At 43.7% G+C, this 17,922-nt stretch overlaps 1 pseudogene; it reads right to left on the reverse strand.

Moving 5' to 3' along the window:
• Positions 1–6,098: 6,098 nt before the first annotated feature.
• LOC143995731 (5S ribosomal RNA) lies at positions 6,099–6,217 on the reverse strand (annotated as a pseudogene).
• Between the last annotated feature and the right edge of the window lie 11,705 nt (positions 6,218–17,922).

The raw sequence follows: 17,922 nt of genomic DNA on the forward strand, positions 1-17,922 counted from the left end.
CTCGGCCGAGCGGGGGCGTCCCTTCACAAGGAAGCTTTTGGGCTCTGCTTGGCAGGCTTTTGCCCCCAGGATTTCTTCTGCCTCTGGGCCCGGCCTTGAGCCTTTTCTGAAGAGGGGGGTTGAGAAGGCCGTCGCCACTGCTTAGAGCTTGATGCTCCGGTAGAGAGAGAATGCCTAAATGATGGACGTTTGATGGACGTTTGCTCCTTTTGACTGGAAGGAGAGTAGATTTACCCCCTGAAATTTTTTCGACGAATTTGTCTAATTCTTCTCCAAACAAACGTTCCCCATTAAACGGGAACCCAATCAAATGCTTCTTGCATGATAGCTCAGCTGCCCAATTCTTTAGCCATAGGGCCCTTCGCATGTGTACCAACAGGAGAGACAAACGAGATGCTTGTTGGACAGAATCCAAAATCGCATCAATCATGAAACACAGAATTTGAGGTATTTCTGCATAATTCTCCACTTCCTCACTGGGAAGGAGGCCAAGCATCTGCTTAACCTGTTCCTTGAGGAACTGACACAACCCCACAGCTGCGACTGTAGGTTGCACTACAGCGCCAGTCATGGAAAAGGAGGCTTTTAATAATGTTTCCAGCTTCTTATCAGTTGGATCTTTAAATACCTGAGCATTATCCAGTCAGGTTTCTATTCACGCAAGAAACAGCCGCATCGACAGATGGGACCCCTCATTTCTTGGTGAAACTTTCCTCCAGAGGATAAAGCATAGAAAACCTTTTAGGAGGAGCAAAAAGATGTCCCCAATCCTCATACAACAATTTATCCATTAAGGGATGAATGTGATAGGAAAAGGCAGTCTGTGGGATTTTCCTGACTCCCAGGGAAGAAACAGAGTAGCGATCTCAGCAGCAGGCATTCTGAATGTGGTACGCACCAATTCAGTATAATACTGCACCTGTTTTCTGAGAGCCTGGGAGGAGGGGACTCTCTCCTCTTCCACTGATTCATTCGACTGCTCAAGATCCCTGTCCCAAGATAGGGATCTCTCCTTGTCAGAAGTGTCATCTGAAACAGGAATCTCAGCAGAGGGAGGGGATCTACCCCTTTTCCTGCTATCTTTTAAGGAAGCTGAAATAAAATTCATGATTCTTCCTTCAAAACCCTCCAATGTAGCCCTAAGGGAGTCCTCGGTGACGTATACCGGGGCTGAAATATTAGGAGAGGCTGCAAAACCTGACAGGGGCACTGACTCATCCTGTGAGGCTGGCTCCAGTCTTGCAGGGGGGGATGGTAACCTACAAGCATTTTTAGAACCCCTAGACCTAGGTGGTGACTTACCAGTGCCCTTGTTACCTCCCCCTGAGACCCTCTTACGAGGACACATAGTCCTAAGCTACAAAGCAGAGGTACTAGTACAAAGTGCAATCACTGTTGTGCTTAACCACTTGCCGACCGCCGCACGACGATATACGTCGGCAGAATGGCACGGGCAGGCATATGGGCGTATATATAAGTCCCTGCCTGCCCGCGGGTGGGGGGCCTGCGGCGGTCGGCATTCCTTCGAGAGCGATCCGGGATGAGGGGGCGGCCATTCATTCATGGCCACCCCCTCGCGATCGCTCTCGACGAATGGAAATCCCCCGTGACATCACTTCCTCTCCTGTAATGTAAACACAGGAGAGGAAGTGATGTATTCTCTCCTCCGTGTCGGTATTTTTCGTTCCGACACGGAGGAGAGCGGATCGGTGAGTTGCACCAACACTCTACACACACAGTAGAACATGCCAGGCACACTCACACCCCCCCTTTACCCCCCGATCACCCCCCCAATTACCCCTGCCCCCCCAGTCACAGTGACACCAATGTCATTTTTTTTTTTTTTTTTTGCATTGGTGTCATTTGTGACTGTAATAACTGTTAGGGCAGTTAGAGTTAGCCCCCTTTAGTTCTAATGTACCCCCCTAACCCCCCCAATAAAGGTTTAACCCCGTGATCACCCCCCCGTCGCCAGTGTCACTAAGGCTGGGTTCACATTGCAGCGGTTTATGAGAACGAATGTGATTCGCACCGCACTGCAGTGCAAATCACATCCGATCTCTGTGCGATTCGAGTTCAGCCATTCGCCGCACCCGCCACACCCGCCGCAAATTCGCACGGGACCCTTTTTTTGGCCCGCAGCAGAATCGGATCGCATGGGTGTTCACACCATGCGATCCGAGTTTGCAGATCGCACTGCGATATGCGAACTGATCTGGGGGTGTCAGTAACATTTCACTGACACTCCCAGCAGTTCGCATAGGGCAGTGTGAACTGCCGCCGGGAGGCATGCGATGCGGGAACCCGCCGCGGATTCGCGGCGTTTCCGCATCGCTCCAGTGTGAACCCAGCCTAATAAGCAATCATTTTTCTGATCGCCGTATTAGTGTCACAGGTGACGCTAGTTAGGCAGGTAGGTATTTAGGTTCGCCGCAGCTTTTTATAGCGCCAGGGACCCCCATATACTACCGCATAAAGCCCCCTGATTGCCCCCTAGTTAACCCTTTCACCTGTGATCACCATATAACTGTTACAGGTGACGCTGGTTGGTTAGTTATTTTTTTATAGTTTCAGGGCACCCGCCATTTATTACCTAATAAAGGTTTAACCCCCTGATCACCCGGCGGGTGTCATTTGTGACTAATAACTGTTAGGGCAGTTAGGGTTAGCCCCCTTTAGTTCTAAGGTACCCCCCTAACCCCCCCAATAAAGGTTTAACCCCGTGATCACCCCCCGTCGCCAGTGTCACTAAGGCTGGGTTCACATTGCAGCGGTTTGAGAACGGATGTGATTCGCACCGCACTGCAGTGCAAATCACATCCGATCTCTGTGCGATTCGAGTTCAGCCATTCGCCGCACCCGCCGCAAATTCGCACGGGACCCTTTTTTTGGCCCGCAGCAGAATCGGATCGCATGGGTGTTCACACCATGCGATCCGAGTTTGCAGATCGCACTGCGATATGCGAACTGATCTGGGGGTGTCAGTAACATTTCACTGACACTCCCAGCAGTTCGCATAGGGCAGTGTGAACTGCCGCCGGGAGGCATGCGATGCGGGAACCCGCCGCGCATTCGTGGCGTTCCCGCATCGCTCCAGTGTGAACCCAGCCTAATAAGCGATCGTTTTTCTGATCGCTGTATTAGTGTCACAGGTGACGCTAGTTAGGCAGGTAGGTATTTAGGTTCGCCGCAGCTTTTTATAGCGCCAGGGACCCCCATATACTACCGCATAAAGCCCCCTGATTGCCCCCTAGTTAACCCTTTCACCAGTGATCACCATATAACTGTTACAGGTGACGCTGGTTGGTTAGTTATTTTTTTATAGTTTCAGGGCATCCGCCATTTATTACCTAGTCTCACTAGTGTACCCCTAAATTTAGGGGTGTCTACTTTCCAAAATGGGGTCATTTGGGGGGGGGTTTGTGCCATCTTGGCATTTTATGGCCTTCAAAACTGTAACGCCCTTAGAAAGCCTGAAGGCGGTGCTTGGTTTTCGGGGCCCCGTACGCGGCTAGGCTCCCAAAAAGTCCCACATATGTGGTATCCCCGTACTCAGGAGAAGCAGCAGAATTTATTTTGGGGTGTCATTTCACATATGCCCATGGCATGCGTGAGCAATATATCATTTAGTGACAACTTTGTGAAAAAAAAAAAAAGTTTGTAATTTTCCCGCAACTTGTGGCAAAATATAAAATATTCCATGGACTCAACATGCCTCTCAGCAAATAGCTTGGGGTGTCTACTTTCTAAAATGGGGTCATTTGTGGGGGTTTTGTGCCATCTTGGCATTTTATGGCCTTCAAAACTGTAATAGGTAGTGAGAAGTGAACTCAAAAATTTACGCCCTTAGAAAGCCTGAAGGCGGTGCTTGGTTTTCGGGGCCCCGTACGCGGCTAGGCTCCCAAAAAGTCCCACATATGTGGTATCCCCGTACTCAGGAGAAGCAGCAGAATTTATTTTGGGGTGTCATTTCACATATGCCCATGGCATGTGTGAGCAATATATCATTTAGTGACAACTTTGTGAAAAAAAAAAAAAAAGTTTGTAATTTTCCCGCAACTTGTGGCAAAATATAAAATATTCCATGGACTCAACATGCCTCTCAGCAAATAGCTTGGGGTGTCTACTTTCTAAAATGGGGTCATTTGTTGGGGTTTTGTGCCATCTTGGCATTTTATGGCCTTCAAAACTGTAATAGGTAGTGAGAAGTGAACTCAAAAATTTACGCCCTTAGAAAGCCTGAAGGTGGTGCTTGGTTTTCGGGGCCCCGTACGCGGCTAGGCTCCCAAAAAGTCCCACATATGTGGTATCCCCGTACTCAGGAGAAGCAGCAGAATTTATTTTGGGGTGTCATTTCACATACGCCCATAGCATGTGTGAGCAATATATCATTTAGTGACAACTTTGTGTAAAAAAAAAAAAAAAATTTTTTTTTTGTCATTATTCAATCGCTTGAGGCAAAAAAATAAAATATTCAATGGGCTCAACATGCCTCTTATCAATTTCCTTAGGGGGTCTACTTTCCAAAATGGGGTCATTTGGGGGGGTTTTGTACTGCCCTGCCATTTTAGCACCTCAAGAAATGAGATAGGCAGTCGTAAACTAAAAGCTGCGTAAATTCCAGAAAACGTACCTTAGTTTGTAGATGTGACAACTTTTGCGCAAACCAATAAATATACAATTATTGACTTTTTTTTTACCAAAGACATGTGGCTGAATACATTTTGGCCTAAATGTATGACTAAAATTGAGTTTATTGGATTTTTCTAATAACAAAAAGTAGAAAATATCATTTTTTTTCAAAATTTGCGGTCTTTTTACGTTTATATCGCAAAAAATAAAAATCGCAGGGGCAATCAAATACCATCAAAAGAAAGCTCTATTTGTGGGAAGAAAAGGACGCAAATTTTGTTTGGGTACAACATTGCATGACCGCGCAATTACCAGTTAAAGCAGCGCAGTGCCAAAGTGTAAAAAGACCTCTGGTCATTTACCAGCAAAATGGTCCGGTCTGAAAGTGGTTAAAGTCTCACAATAAATATATATGCTTAAACTGCACAACCTGATGCTGAGTAGGTGTCTTAGGTTTGCCTGGATCCAATCCCTTGGGATGCTTACTGCCACCAGCTCCTGTGTCTCCACTTACAGCCCCCTGACGCTCTGGGCTTTTTAAAATTGCCGCCTGGCGCCTGCGCAGTACAGCGCCGTACACACCGACGTGCACTGCTCGCAACCACATTCCCCCTCCTCCATTAGCACGGGAGCACGCTTGGCACGCATGCACACGTGTGCGCGCATGCACGAGGACCGCTGGTATCCAGGGGGGAAGGGAATCGCCATCGGAGCTGCGTGGGACCCCCAGACTACGTGGGACTACGTGGGACCACCTTCATTGTGGCAGAGATTGCAGTGGAGACGTGAGTCATCTTTGAGAACCAGGCTTCACTGAGCGTGTGTATCTGAAAGGCATGTAAGTATGCATTAGGCTGCACTTACTCCCGCTAGTGGTGGAAACCAGGTAAGACATACAACTACTCAATGAAGAAATCCATAATATAATTTATATAGGATTAATTTCCCTTACCTGTCCTCACCGCAGGATTTGCTGAAAACAGACAGATTCCAGCCTTCACCCATCACGGCAGGCAGAGATGTGCCAACCTTCAGGTTTTTTTTGGGGTTCCTTCTCAGAAGAACCTCCTACCTGGACCTTGTAAAAGACTCTGCCAGAAACTTTTGTGCCACTATGTAAATAGTACACCAAGTCTGGTTTTCCCAGAGCCCAGTCTTCCAATAGGAGAGGACTTACAGGCAAAACCTTGTTTCTTCGGATGACGAGGCCCGGGTACCATATCATCTTGGGAGTCAAAATATCTGCCCGAGATATGGATATGGAGCTTTCTTCATAGCACATGTTTTACGTGACCAACCACCATAGACACTGGCGAAAAAACTGAGGTGCCTCCCATATGGGAGGGGTTATATAGGGGAGGAATTCTCCTTAATTGGAGGTTAACCAGTGTCCAATCACCAGAGGTGCCTATATAACCCACTATGTAATGAAGCTCCTGTGTCCCATGATGTATGATCAAGAAATAAGCATACGGCACCTGGTATTCCCAGTCGGTCTTCCATCCAGTTACTAATCAGGCCCGACAATGTTTAGCCTCCGAGATCAGACAAGATCGGGCACTTTCAAGGTGATGGGGCCATAGGCGATCTCTTCGTGCACTCTCAACCATCTTGACAAACGCCAACATGGTCATCTTGGGAAACAAGCAAAAAAAAAACAAGTAATTGCCAACATTGGAGGCTAAGCAAGGTTGGGCAATCAGTTTCCTTGCCTGAAATAAGCATCTCAGAACTGCCATCTGGCTGCTTCCCGAGTTTCCAACTCCTTCAACTAATCCCAGGAGACAATACTTCGCCTCCATCCTGGTGGAGGTTCCAAACAACCGATCAATGGTTCCTGTCACCTCCGTCCAGTAGCGGATCAACTTCAGGCATCTCCAAAACATGTGCATCATGTCTCCCCCCATGTTCCCGCACCGGGGGCAACTTGCGTCTGGCCGTTCGGCCAAATTGAAAAAGTTTACGAGGAGCATAATAAGTTCTATATAATAAGAACAGATGTGACATTCTCTTAGAGGAGAGCCACAATTGACCACAGGCAGGATTCCTGTGGCCAATTATAGCTCAGGGGGGTTTAGTACATACCCCACACTATATAAGGCCGCCAGCACGGCGGCCTTGTATAGTGTGTTGCGGCGGTCAGGGAAAGAGGACGATAGGCAGGGACAGTGTCTTTACTGCTTGGGAACCTAGCACTGTTACAGTGGATGTTATGTGCCTCCTGCACAGTACACACCTGAAGCTACCCTTTATTACTGGTGTTCAATTTCTGCAATACAGGCATATGCAGTGCAGAAGTTAGAGTGGGTGTTGTGTCCCTCCTGCACAGTATACACCTGAAGATACCCCTTATTGCTGGTGTTCTGTTTCTGTAATACAGAAACCTAGCACATTTACAGTGGGTATTGTGTGCCTCCCATGCATGTCCTTATTTTCGGCAGCTGAACGCGTTGAGCCACATCATGCCGAATACTTGGTCGGATGTGGAAGACCAAGCCCTCCTAATGCTCCTCATCCTCTCTCACCCAGGCTCAGGCTACTAGCCTGTGTTCTGTATACACTAGGCTTTCTTCTGTATACCCTATCCTCTCTTTATACTCTAGCCTGTCGTTTATGTACACTAGACTCTTTGTTTACCTCATAAATGGCAGTGTATATAGAAGGAAGGCTAGTTTATACAGAGAGGCTAAGGTATACAGAAGGTAGGCTAGTTTATACAGAAAACCGGTTGGGTATACAAAGTATGTATTTTATTTAGATGGCAGGCTATTGTATACAGAGAGGCTAGAGAATAAAGAAGATAGGCTAGTGTATACAGGACACAACCTGTCGATTATGTACACTAGACTCTTTGTTTACCTCATAAATGGAAGTTTATATAGAAGGAAGGCTAGTTTATACAGAGAGGCTAAGGTATACAGAAGGTAGGCTAGATTATACAGAAAACAGGTTGGGAATACAAAGTATGTATTTTATTTAGATGGCAGGCTATTGTATACAGAGAGGCTAGAGAATAAAGAAGACAGGCTAGTGTATACAGGACACATGCTAATGTATACAGAAAACAGGCTTGGCTATAGAGAGAGACTGAGACTATTATTTTCAGAAGAAAAGCTAGTGTATATAGAGAGGCAGGCTGGGGTATACAGAGAGGCTAGTGAATACAGATAGGGTGATGTATACAGAAATGCCAGTGTATACAGAGAGGCTAGAGTATACAGTTATTCTGGGGTATACAGAGAGGCTAGTTTAAAGAGAGGCTAGTGTATACAGAATACAGACTCGTGTATGCAGATAGGCTTGAGTATACAGAGATGCTAGAGTAAACAGTGAGGCTGGGGTACACAGAGAGGCTAGTTTAAAGAGAGGCTAGTATATACAAAGATGTTAGTGTATATAGAGAGGTTAGTGTATAGAGAGAGTCGAGTGTATACAGAAAGGACAGTGCATATAGAGAACCTAGTGTGTACAGAAGACAGGCTTGGGTATACATCAAAGCTGACAGTGTATACAGAAGACTGGGTAGTATATACAGAGAGTCTAGTGGGTACAGAAGACAAGCTGGTGTATTCTAGCTAGTTTTTACAGTCTAGTGTATACAGAAGACAGGCTGTGGTATACCGAGGGTTTAGTGTATTCAGAGAGTCTAGTGTATACAGTCAGCGAGTGTATACATTAGACTGGCTAGTTTACACAGTGTTTACAGTGATGCAAGGTGTACAGAGAAGCTAGTATATATAGAAGACTACATCATACAGAAGAAAGGCTAGTGAATACAGAATACAGACTCGTGTATGCAGATAGGCTTGAGTATACAGAGATGCTAGAGTAAACAGTGAGGCTGGGGTACACAGAGAGGCTAGTTTAAAGAGAGGCTAGTATATACAAAGATGTTAGTGTATATAGAGAGGTTAGTGTATAGAGAGAGTCGAGTGTATACAGAAAGGACAGTGCATACAGAGAAACTAGTGTATACAGAAGACAGGCTTGGGCATACATCAAAGCTGACAGTGTATACAGAAGAATTGGTAGTGTATACAGAGAGTCTAGTGGGTACAGAAGACAGGCTGGTGTATTCTAGCTAGTTTTTACAGTCTAGTGTATACAGAAGACACGCTGTGGTATACAGAGGGTTTAGTGTATTCAGAGAGTCTAGAGTATACAGTCGGCGAGTGTATACATTAGACTGGCTTGTTTACACAGTGTTTACAGAGATGCAAGGGTGTACAGAGAAGCTAGTATATATAGAAGACTACAGCATACAGAAGAAAGGCTAGTGAATACAGATTACAGACTCGTGTATGCAGATAGGCTTGAGTATACAGAGATGCTAGAGTAAACTGGGGTACACGAGAGGCTAGTTTAACCGCTTCCTGCCCGCCCTATAGCCGAATGCCGGCCTTAGGGCGGGCGGCTTCCTACGCCTGGCCGTCCCTGGACGGCCTGGTGTTTACTTCCGCAATGCGCGCCGCCGCGGGCGCGCATCGCGGAAGTTCTGTGTTTGCCGTGTCCCCCGGGGACAGGCAAACACAGATCGCTGTAAACGGCCAATCACAGCGGCCGTTTACAGCGTGATCGGCGTGTCCAATGGGAGATGATCTCATATGTAAACATATGAGATCATCTCTCAGCGCCGCTCTCCCTCCTCACACAGACAGCGTGTGAGAGGGGAGAGAAGAACGGCTGCAGCAGCCGTCAGTGTAAAAAAGAAAAAAAAAAAAATAAAAGTAAAAAAAAAGTTTAATAAAAAGTGCCATCCTCCCCCAGAGCCATCCTCCCCCAGTGCCACCCCCCCCAGTGCCATGCCCCCCCCCCCAGTGCCATCCTGCCCCAGTGCCATCCTGCCCCAGTGCCATCCTGCCCCAGTGCCATCCGCCCCAGTGCCATCCGCCCCAGTGCCATCCTGCCCCAGTGCCATCCGCCCCAGTGCCATCCGCCCCAGTGCCATCCACCCCAGTGCAATCCACCCCACCCCAGTGCCACCTGCCCGCAGTGCTATCTGTCCCCAGTGCCACCTGTTGTCAGTGCCATTTGTCCCCAGTGCCATCTGTCATCAGTGCCACGTATAAGTGGCATCTGTCATCAGTGCCACGTGTTATTAGTGCCACATAGTGCCATCTGTCATCAGTGCCACGTATTAGTGCCATCTGTCATCAGTGCCACGTATCAGTGCCATTTGTCATCAGTGCCACCTGTCAGTGTCACGTGCCATCTGTTGTCAGTGTCACGTGTCATCAATGCCACTTATCAGTGCCATCTGTCATCAGTGTCACGTGTCATTGGTGCCACGTATTAGTGCCATCTGTCACCGGTGGCACGTATTAGTGCCACGTATTAGTGCCACATGTCATCAGTGCCACGTATTAGTGCCACGTGTCATCAGTGCCACATATTAGTGCCACGTGTCATCAGTGCCACGTATTAGTGCCACGTGTCATCAGTGCCACGTATTAGTGCCACGTGTCATCAGTGCCACATATTAGTGTCATCTGTCATCAGTGCCACGTGTCATCAGTGCCACGTATAAGTGTCATCATTGCCACGTATCAGTGCCATCTGTCATCAGTGTCACGTGTCATTGTCCTGGTATTTCAAAAGTGTAATAAGTAGTCAACAAGTTAGATGTGTAATTTATGCTCCTAGAACACGTGATGGCGCTCCCTGCATGTTGGGCCTCTCTATGTGGCCAGGCTGCGAAAAAGTCCCACACATGTGGTATTGTAATACTCAGGAGGAGTAGCAGAATTTTTTGGGGGGTGTCATTTGTGGTATACACATGCCACGTGAGAGAAATAACCTATTACAATGACAATTTTGTGGAGAAAAATAAAGAAAATGAAAAATCTTCATTTTGCAAAGAATTGTGGGAAAAAAATGACAACATCAAAAAGCTCACTATGCCTCTTACTAAATACCTTGGAATGTCTACTTTCCAAAAAGGGGTCATTTGGGGGGTATTTGTACTTTCCTGACTTGTTTGGGTCACAAGAAGCGAGATAGGCCACCAGTACATCAGATGTGATCAATTTTGTGCGATTCGCACCACAGCTTGTAGACTCTCTAACTTTCACAAAGACCAAATAATATCCACTAATTTGGGTTATTTTTACCAAAGATATGTAGCAGTATAAATTGTGGCCAAAATTTATGAAGAAAAATTAATAATTTGCATAATTCTGTCACAGAAACAAAGAAATATGCGTTTTTTTTCAAAATTTTCGGTCTTTTTTCATTTATAGCGCAAAAAATAAAAACCCCAGAGGTGATCAAATACCACCAAAAGAAAGCTCTATTTGTGGGAAAAAAAGGACACAAAATTCATTTGGGTACAGTGTTGCATGACTGAGTAATTGTCATTCAAAGTGTGAGAGCACCGAAAGCTGAAAATTGGTCTGGGCAGGAAGGGTGTTTAAGTGCCCAGTAAGCAAGTGGTTAAAGAGAGGCTAGTATATACAAAGATTTTAGTGTATATAGAGAGGTTAGTGTATAGAGAGAGTCGAGTGTATACAGATAGGACAGTACATATAGAAAGACTAGTGTATACAGAAGACAGGCTTGGGAATACATCAAGCTGACAGTGTATACAGAAGACTGGGTAGTGTATACAGAGAGTCTAGTGGGTACAGAAGACAGGCTGGTGTATTCTAGCTATTTTTTACAGTCTAGTGTATACAGAAGACAGGCTGTGGTATACAGAGGGTTTAGTGTATTCAGAGAGTCTAGTGTATACAGTCGGCGAGTGTATACATAAGTTTGGCTAGTTTTACACAGTGTTTACAGAGATACAAGGGTGTACAGAGAAGCTAGTATATATAGAAGTAGTCTTCTATATATACTAGCTTCTCTGTACACCCTACACCCAGCATACAGAAGAAAGGCTAGTGAATACAGAATAAAGTCTGGCTTCTATGGAGAGGCTAGATTATTCAGAGAGGCTAGTGCATACAGTGAAGCTATTGTATATAGAAGCCTGGTTAGTGTGTACAGAGAAGCTAGTTTTTACAGAAGAAAGGCAAGAAAGGCTATAAAGAGAGACAAGTGTTTAAAGAAGACAGTTTGGGGTATACAGAGATGCTAGTTTACAGAGAGACTAATGTATACTGAAGACAGGCTAGGGCATACAGAGGACAGAAGACGGGCTAGTGTATTCAGAACATGGGCTAGTGTATTCAGAACATAGGCTAGTGTATATCGAAGACAGGCAATGCTGGTGTATATATAGAGGCTAGTGAATTCAGAGGGTAGGCTAAGTGATAACAGAAGACAATCTGGACTATACAGAGACATTTCATCATTTCATCTAGCTCACATCTCTAATGGAGTTTGTCTCTTTGCCATCTTATGCCTTTTCATTCTTTTGCTAAATATAGATTATACTCACTACACGATTTTAATCATCCACATCAAGCATGCAATAAAACTGTCATACATCAAAATAAACCATGTACTCGTTTGCTCTATTTTGCAAATTTGTAATTCTCCACATCAACTGTCACATTCATATCACCACTGACGAAACACCATCCTGACTTATTTTGCTTTATTTATTATTAGAAATAGAGAGTACTATCTCAAAATCCGGTTACCGTATATACTCGAGTATAAGCCGAGATTTTCAGCCTCTTTTTTGAGGCTGAAAGTGCCCCCTCGGCTTATACTCGAGTCACCGCTGTCTGACTGCTCGATCAGCGTATCGAGCAGACAGACGGCGGACATTAAAATTCAAAAGCCGCGCCTCCTTCTCCGCCTCCGCCTGTGATAGGCGGAACACTGAATTTCCCAGCAGTCAGTGTTCCGCCTATCACGGACATCCGCTCATTCTCATACTACGGACGACGATGAGAGGATGTCCGTGATAGGCGGAACACAGGCTGCTGGGAAATTGAGTGTTCCGCCTATCACAGGCGGAGGCGGAGGCGCGGCTTTTGAATTGTAGAATGGCCGCCGAGAAGAGCGGCGATCCATCGGCACGACACGGGACGGAGGAGGCACGGGACGGAGGAGGCACGGGACGGAGGAGGCACGGGACGGAGGGGGCACGGGACGGAGGAGGCTCGGGACGGAGGAGGCTCGGGACGGAGGCTCGGGACGGAGGCTCGGGACACAGGTAGGCTGGACACACACACAAGGCTGCACGGACACACACACAGGGATGGATGGATGGACACACACACACACACACACACACACACACACGGATGGATGGATGGATACACACACACACACACACACAGGGATGGATGGATGGATGGATGGATACACACACACACACACACACACACAGGGATGGATGGATGGATGGATGGATACACACACACACACACACACACACACACACACACACACAGGGATGGATGGATGGATGGACACACACACACAGGGATGGATGGATGGATGGATGGATACACACACACACACACACACACACACACACACACACACACACACACAGGGATGGATGGATGGATGGACACACACACAGGGATGGATGGACGGACACACACACAGGGATGGATGGATGGATGGACACACACACAGGGATGGATGGACGGACACACACACAGGGATGGACGGACACACAGGGATGGACAGCCATGTCTCACCCTCGGCTTATACACGAGTCAATAAGTTTTCCAGTTTTTTGGGGGTAAATTGGGGGCCTCGGCTTATATTCGGGTCGGCCTATACTCGAGTATATACGGTAAATCTATTCACTTCGATGAGGTCTACCGCTAATTGTATGGTAATGCAAAATGTTCACAAAACCATCCATTTGCTACCAGACATGCTGCACATACAGAGTAATGTAACTATCGCTCGCTAACGATGTAAACAGTTTTATTGCTTTTCTGACATTAACCGAGTATCTCTGACATTAACTGAGTATCTCTCGGCACTAGGATTGTAAAAATAATAATAATAATAATAGGATTGTGTAATGCAAAGATCAACTAGTCTAATATAAGCTTTTTCAGTAGTACCGGCATATCCTTTAAATTTAGACTAACGCAACTATTTCTCGGCCATTTTCAAGCTAAGCTTTCAATCTCTTACCGTTGAACAGCGATAATTCTTTCCTGCAATATTAAGCCATTTAAATGTCCTATTGGTCGCCTATATTATACAACTCTCTGAAAAGCATATATGTAGAGAATAAAACTAGTCTAACATCTTAATAAAACAGTTTTATTGCTCAACCAGTATCAGCTGTCATGGCATAAGCAAATAAACGTTTCCACTGTTTGACTCTATTTTCTGTATTACTTATTCTTCTCCACCTTAACTGTCCCAGTTAAAACACAGTGACAAAACATTTCTATTTACCGCAGCAAAATGTGAGAAAATGGTGTTTAAGCGTCTTTCTGCCATTTGCTTCAGAAAATTAATGTACCGCTTTTAAATCTGTATCAATTCCACATCCTAATGTTAACCATCTTACAATTTTAACATTTACTGATAGCAATTCCTCATATTACATTATGATTATACGAGTGGAAAAGGACCGCGTAATGGAACTGTCAAATTAATCATAATCTCAGAGTTAATTTATCTGATAAATTTACGATTTACTCAACGATTTACTCAACGATTTAAACTTAAAGTTTTTTTCAAGCTAAGTCAATTGAATCTTAAATAATTTATACTATATTCTACTGTACTCTTAAATTATGTACTGTTTTTCTGTATTTTAGCCGTGCTCATATTTCGTGTTATGTTGCAACCATCTAATCTCATTGCTATTCCGACATTCTGCCTTAATGAGGATATTACTTTGCAACTATCCCTTTATCCCTTTTTTGTATTCACTTTATCTCGACCTATATATACTGCCTCAATATTTTCCTAATTTGGTTTGCTATACTTATTATTTTTATATTATAGAGATTACTATCTCTAAATCATTGTAAACCTAACCATACGTTAAAGCAAAATTCACACAAAACCATCTTTTTAAAACCTTTTACACACATTAAGAGTAATGCAACCATCTCTCGCTACCTCCATGCAATAGGATTCTCTTTCTGACTCTATTTTGTGTATTACTTCTTCTCCACATTAACTGTCACACTGATAACCATTTGTAACCGCGATAACTGTATTAATGGTTACATGTAAGTATCTCACATCTCTAATGCAATCTGTCATGCCATGTCATACTTTGCCCGGTATTATACTTTGTTATCCTTAAAGACACGTAAGGATCCTGAAAAACGATAGAAACCTAGTAACGTCGTTGCTGATGTTTCATGATTACAGCAATCATCTATAATTGCTATTCCGTCATTCTACCTTGGTATTACTTTGCAACGCTCTATTGAACAATGTAAAGGTAAGCTAGATATTTTGTGTATTTCCACTTAAGCTCGACCTGTCTCAATACTATCCTTTCTAATTTTGCTAAATTAGATTATAGAGTATGCTATGTCTAAATCCAGGTAACCTACTCACCTTTATTACGTATACTGCTAATTTTAAGGTAATACAAAACCATCTTATTGCTTCTTTACACGCTGCACATATTAAGAGTAATGCAATGTGAACAGTTTAATTTCTCATTTCACAGTTAGCTGTTATCTCTCCGTAATAGGAAACTGAATTTGTACTACAACGATCACTCATCTAATATCAGTCCACTCAGTGCTACCGGGATAACTTTTACATTTAGAGTAATGAAAGAATTTCTGTCATTTTGAAGCTACTGCAACTAACGCTTCCGATCTCGTTTCAACTGCAATACTTAATCGCTGCAATTTTAAGGAATATTTAGCTGCTTAGCTCACACTTTGCTGTATGTAGCCGTGTTAACTGTATTAATGGTTACCTGTAAGTAACCAATGGGAATTGACATTTCATCTCTAATTCACATTCACAATTCTAATGCAGTTTGTCTTTTTGCCATGTCATCCTCTGCCAGTTGTTATCCTTTCTCATCCTTTCTCATCCTTATGCTATATTTGGAGTATATTCATTACATGATTAAAGACATGTAATGAACAAGAATGATAAAAACCTAGACACGTCGTTGCTGTTCTTTCGTGTTATGCCGCAATCGTATATATTTTGTGTATTTCCACTTAAACCCGACCTGTATATACTGTCTCAATATTAATCTGAGTTATTTTGCTATCTTTATTATTAGAATAAACAGAATACTATCTCTAAATCCTGGTAAACCAACTCACACAAAACCATCTTATTTCTACCTTACACGCAGCACATATTAAGATATTAACATTTAGCCGGTATCTCTCTGCAATAGTAAACGAAATCTGTAGATCACTCATCTAATATCAGTCTTCTCAGTGCTACCGGAACAACTTCTAAATTTAGAGTAATGCAGCGATTTCTCAGTTTTATGAAGCTACTGCAACTAACGCTTTGGATCTCTTTCCTGTTAAATTACGCTTTGCAATATTAAGCCATGTAAATTGTTCTATTGGTCTGTCAGTCAATGACTTAACAAAATAAACGTAGCACTCTTTTGTTCTATTTTGTATATTTGTAGTTCTCCACATTAACTGTCACATTGATATCACCTCTGACAACACACCACTGACGTTTTAATAGCACCAAAATATGAAAAAAGCACTGTATCTCTTTACATTATTCAGAAGTAGTTGCATTAGCAAAAAATAAAGTCCTGTCTTCTGTACACGCTAGCCTTTCTGTATACATTAATCTCTCTGTGTACACTAGGCTCAGGGGAATAACATTAGCCTATCTGTATTACCTTGTTTGACTTTTCTGTTTTCTGTTTCTTTTCTAGCGTGTACCTCGCCGTATACCCAAGCCAATCTTATTACCCCAGCCTCATTCCAATTATACTGTAAAACCTAGCTTCTTGTTATACCCCGGCCTCACTGTCAGCTTGTCTCTGTACACTAGCCTCACTGTTTTCCCTAGTCTCTCTGTATAAAATAGCCTCTCTGTATACACTAGTCTGTCTGTATACTCTAGCAAGTCTACATACACTAGCCTCTCTGTGTAAAACAGCCTTTCCCTCTGTATAACCTAGCCTCTATCTCTGCATACCCAGGATGTTCTTCTGTATAACCTAGCCTGTCTTTTGTACACATTAGCCCCTCTGTATAAACTAGCTGGTCTTCTGTATACACTATTCCGTATGTATACACTAGCAAGTCTGTGTAACACAGCTTCTCTCTCTGTATACCCTAGCCTCCATCTCTGCATACCCAGGACGTTGTTCTGTATAATCTATATATGTATATATTTTGTGTATTTCCACTTAAACCCGACCTGTATATACTGTCTCAATATTAATCTGAGTTATTTTGCTATCTTTATTATTAGAATAAACAGATTACTATCTCTAAATCCTGGTAAACCAACTCACACAAAACCATCTTATTTCTACCTTACACGCAGCACATATTAACCACTACAGCCCCGGACCAATAAACACCTTAAGGACCAGAGGTCTTTTTCCAATTTCGCACTGCGCTGCTTTAACTGGTAATTGCGCGGTCATGCAATATTGCACCCAAACAAAATTTGTGTCCTTTTCTTCCCACAAATAGAGCTTTCTTTTGATGGTATTTGATTGCCTCTGCGATTTTTATTTTTTGCGATATAAATGGAAAAAGAGCGAAAATTTTGAAAAAAAAAGATATTTCTTCTTTTTGTTATAAGAAAAATCGAATAAACTAAATTTTAGTCATACATTGAGGGCAAAATTTATTCAGCCACATGTCTTTAGTAAAAAAAATGTCAATAAGCGTATATTTTTTGGTTTGCGCAAAAGTTATAGCGTCTACAAACTAGAGTACATTTTCTGGAATTTACACAGCCTTTAATTTATGACTGCCTATCTCATTTCTTGAGGTGCTAAAATGGCAGGGCAGTACAAACCCCCCCCCCCCCAAATGACCCCATTTTGGAAAGTAGACACCCCAAGGAAATTGCTGATGGGTATGTTGAGCCCATTGAATATTTATTTTTTTTGTCCTAAGGGATTGAATAATGACAAAAAAAAAAGTTGTCACTAAATGATATATTACTCACACATGCCATGGTTATATGTGGAATTGCATACCAAAATATATTCCGCTACTTCTCCCGAGTATGGGGATACCACATGTGTGGGACTTTTTGGGAGTCTAGTCGCGCACGTCACCCCGAAAACCAATCACCACCTTCAGGATTTCTAAGGGTGCAAATTTTTGATTTCACTCCTCACTACCTATCACAGTTTCGAAGGCCATAAAATGCCAAAATAGCACAAAACCTGCCAAAATGACCCCATTTTGGAAAGTAGACACCCCAAGCTAT

Source organism: Lithobates pipiens, unplaced genomic scaffold (genome assembly GCF_037356315.1).
Source record: "Lithobates pipiens isolate NorthernLeopardFrog02 unplaced genomic scaffold, aLitPip1_a1.2 Scaffold_188, whole genome shotgun sequence".
Taxonomy (NCBI): Eukaryota; Metazoa; Chordata; class Amphibia; order Anura; family Ranidae; genus Lithobates; species Lithobates pipiens.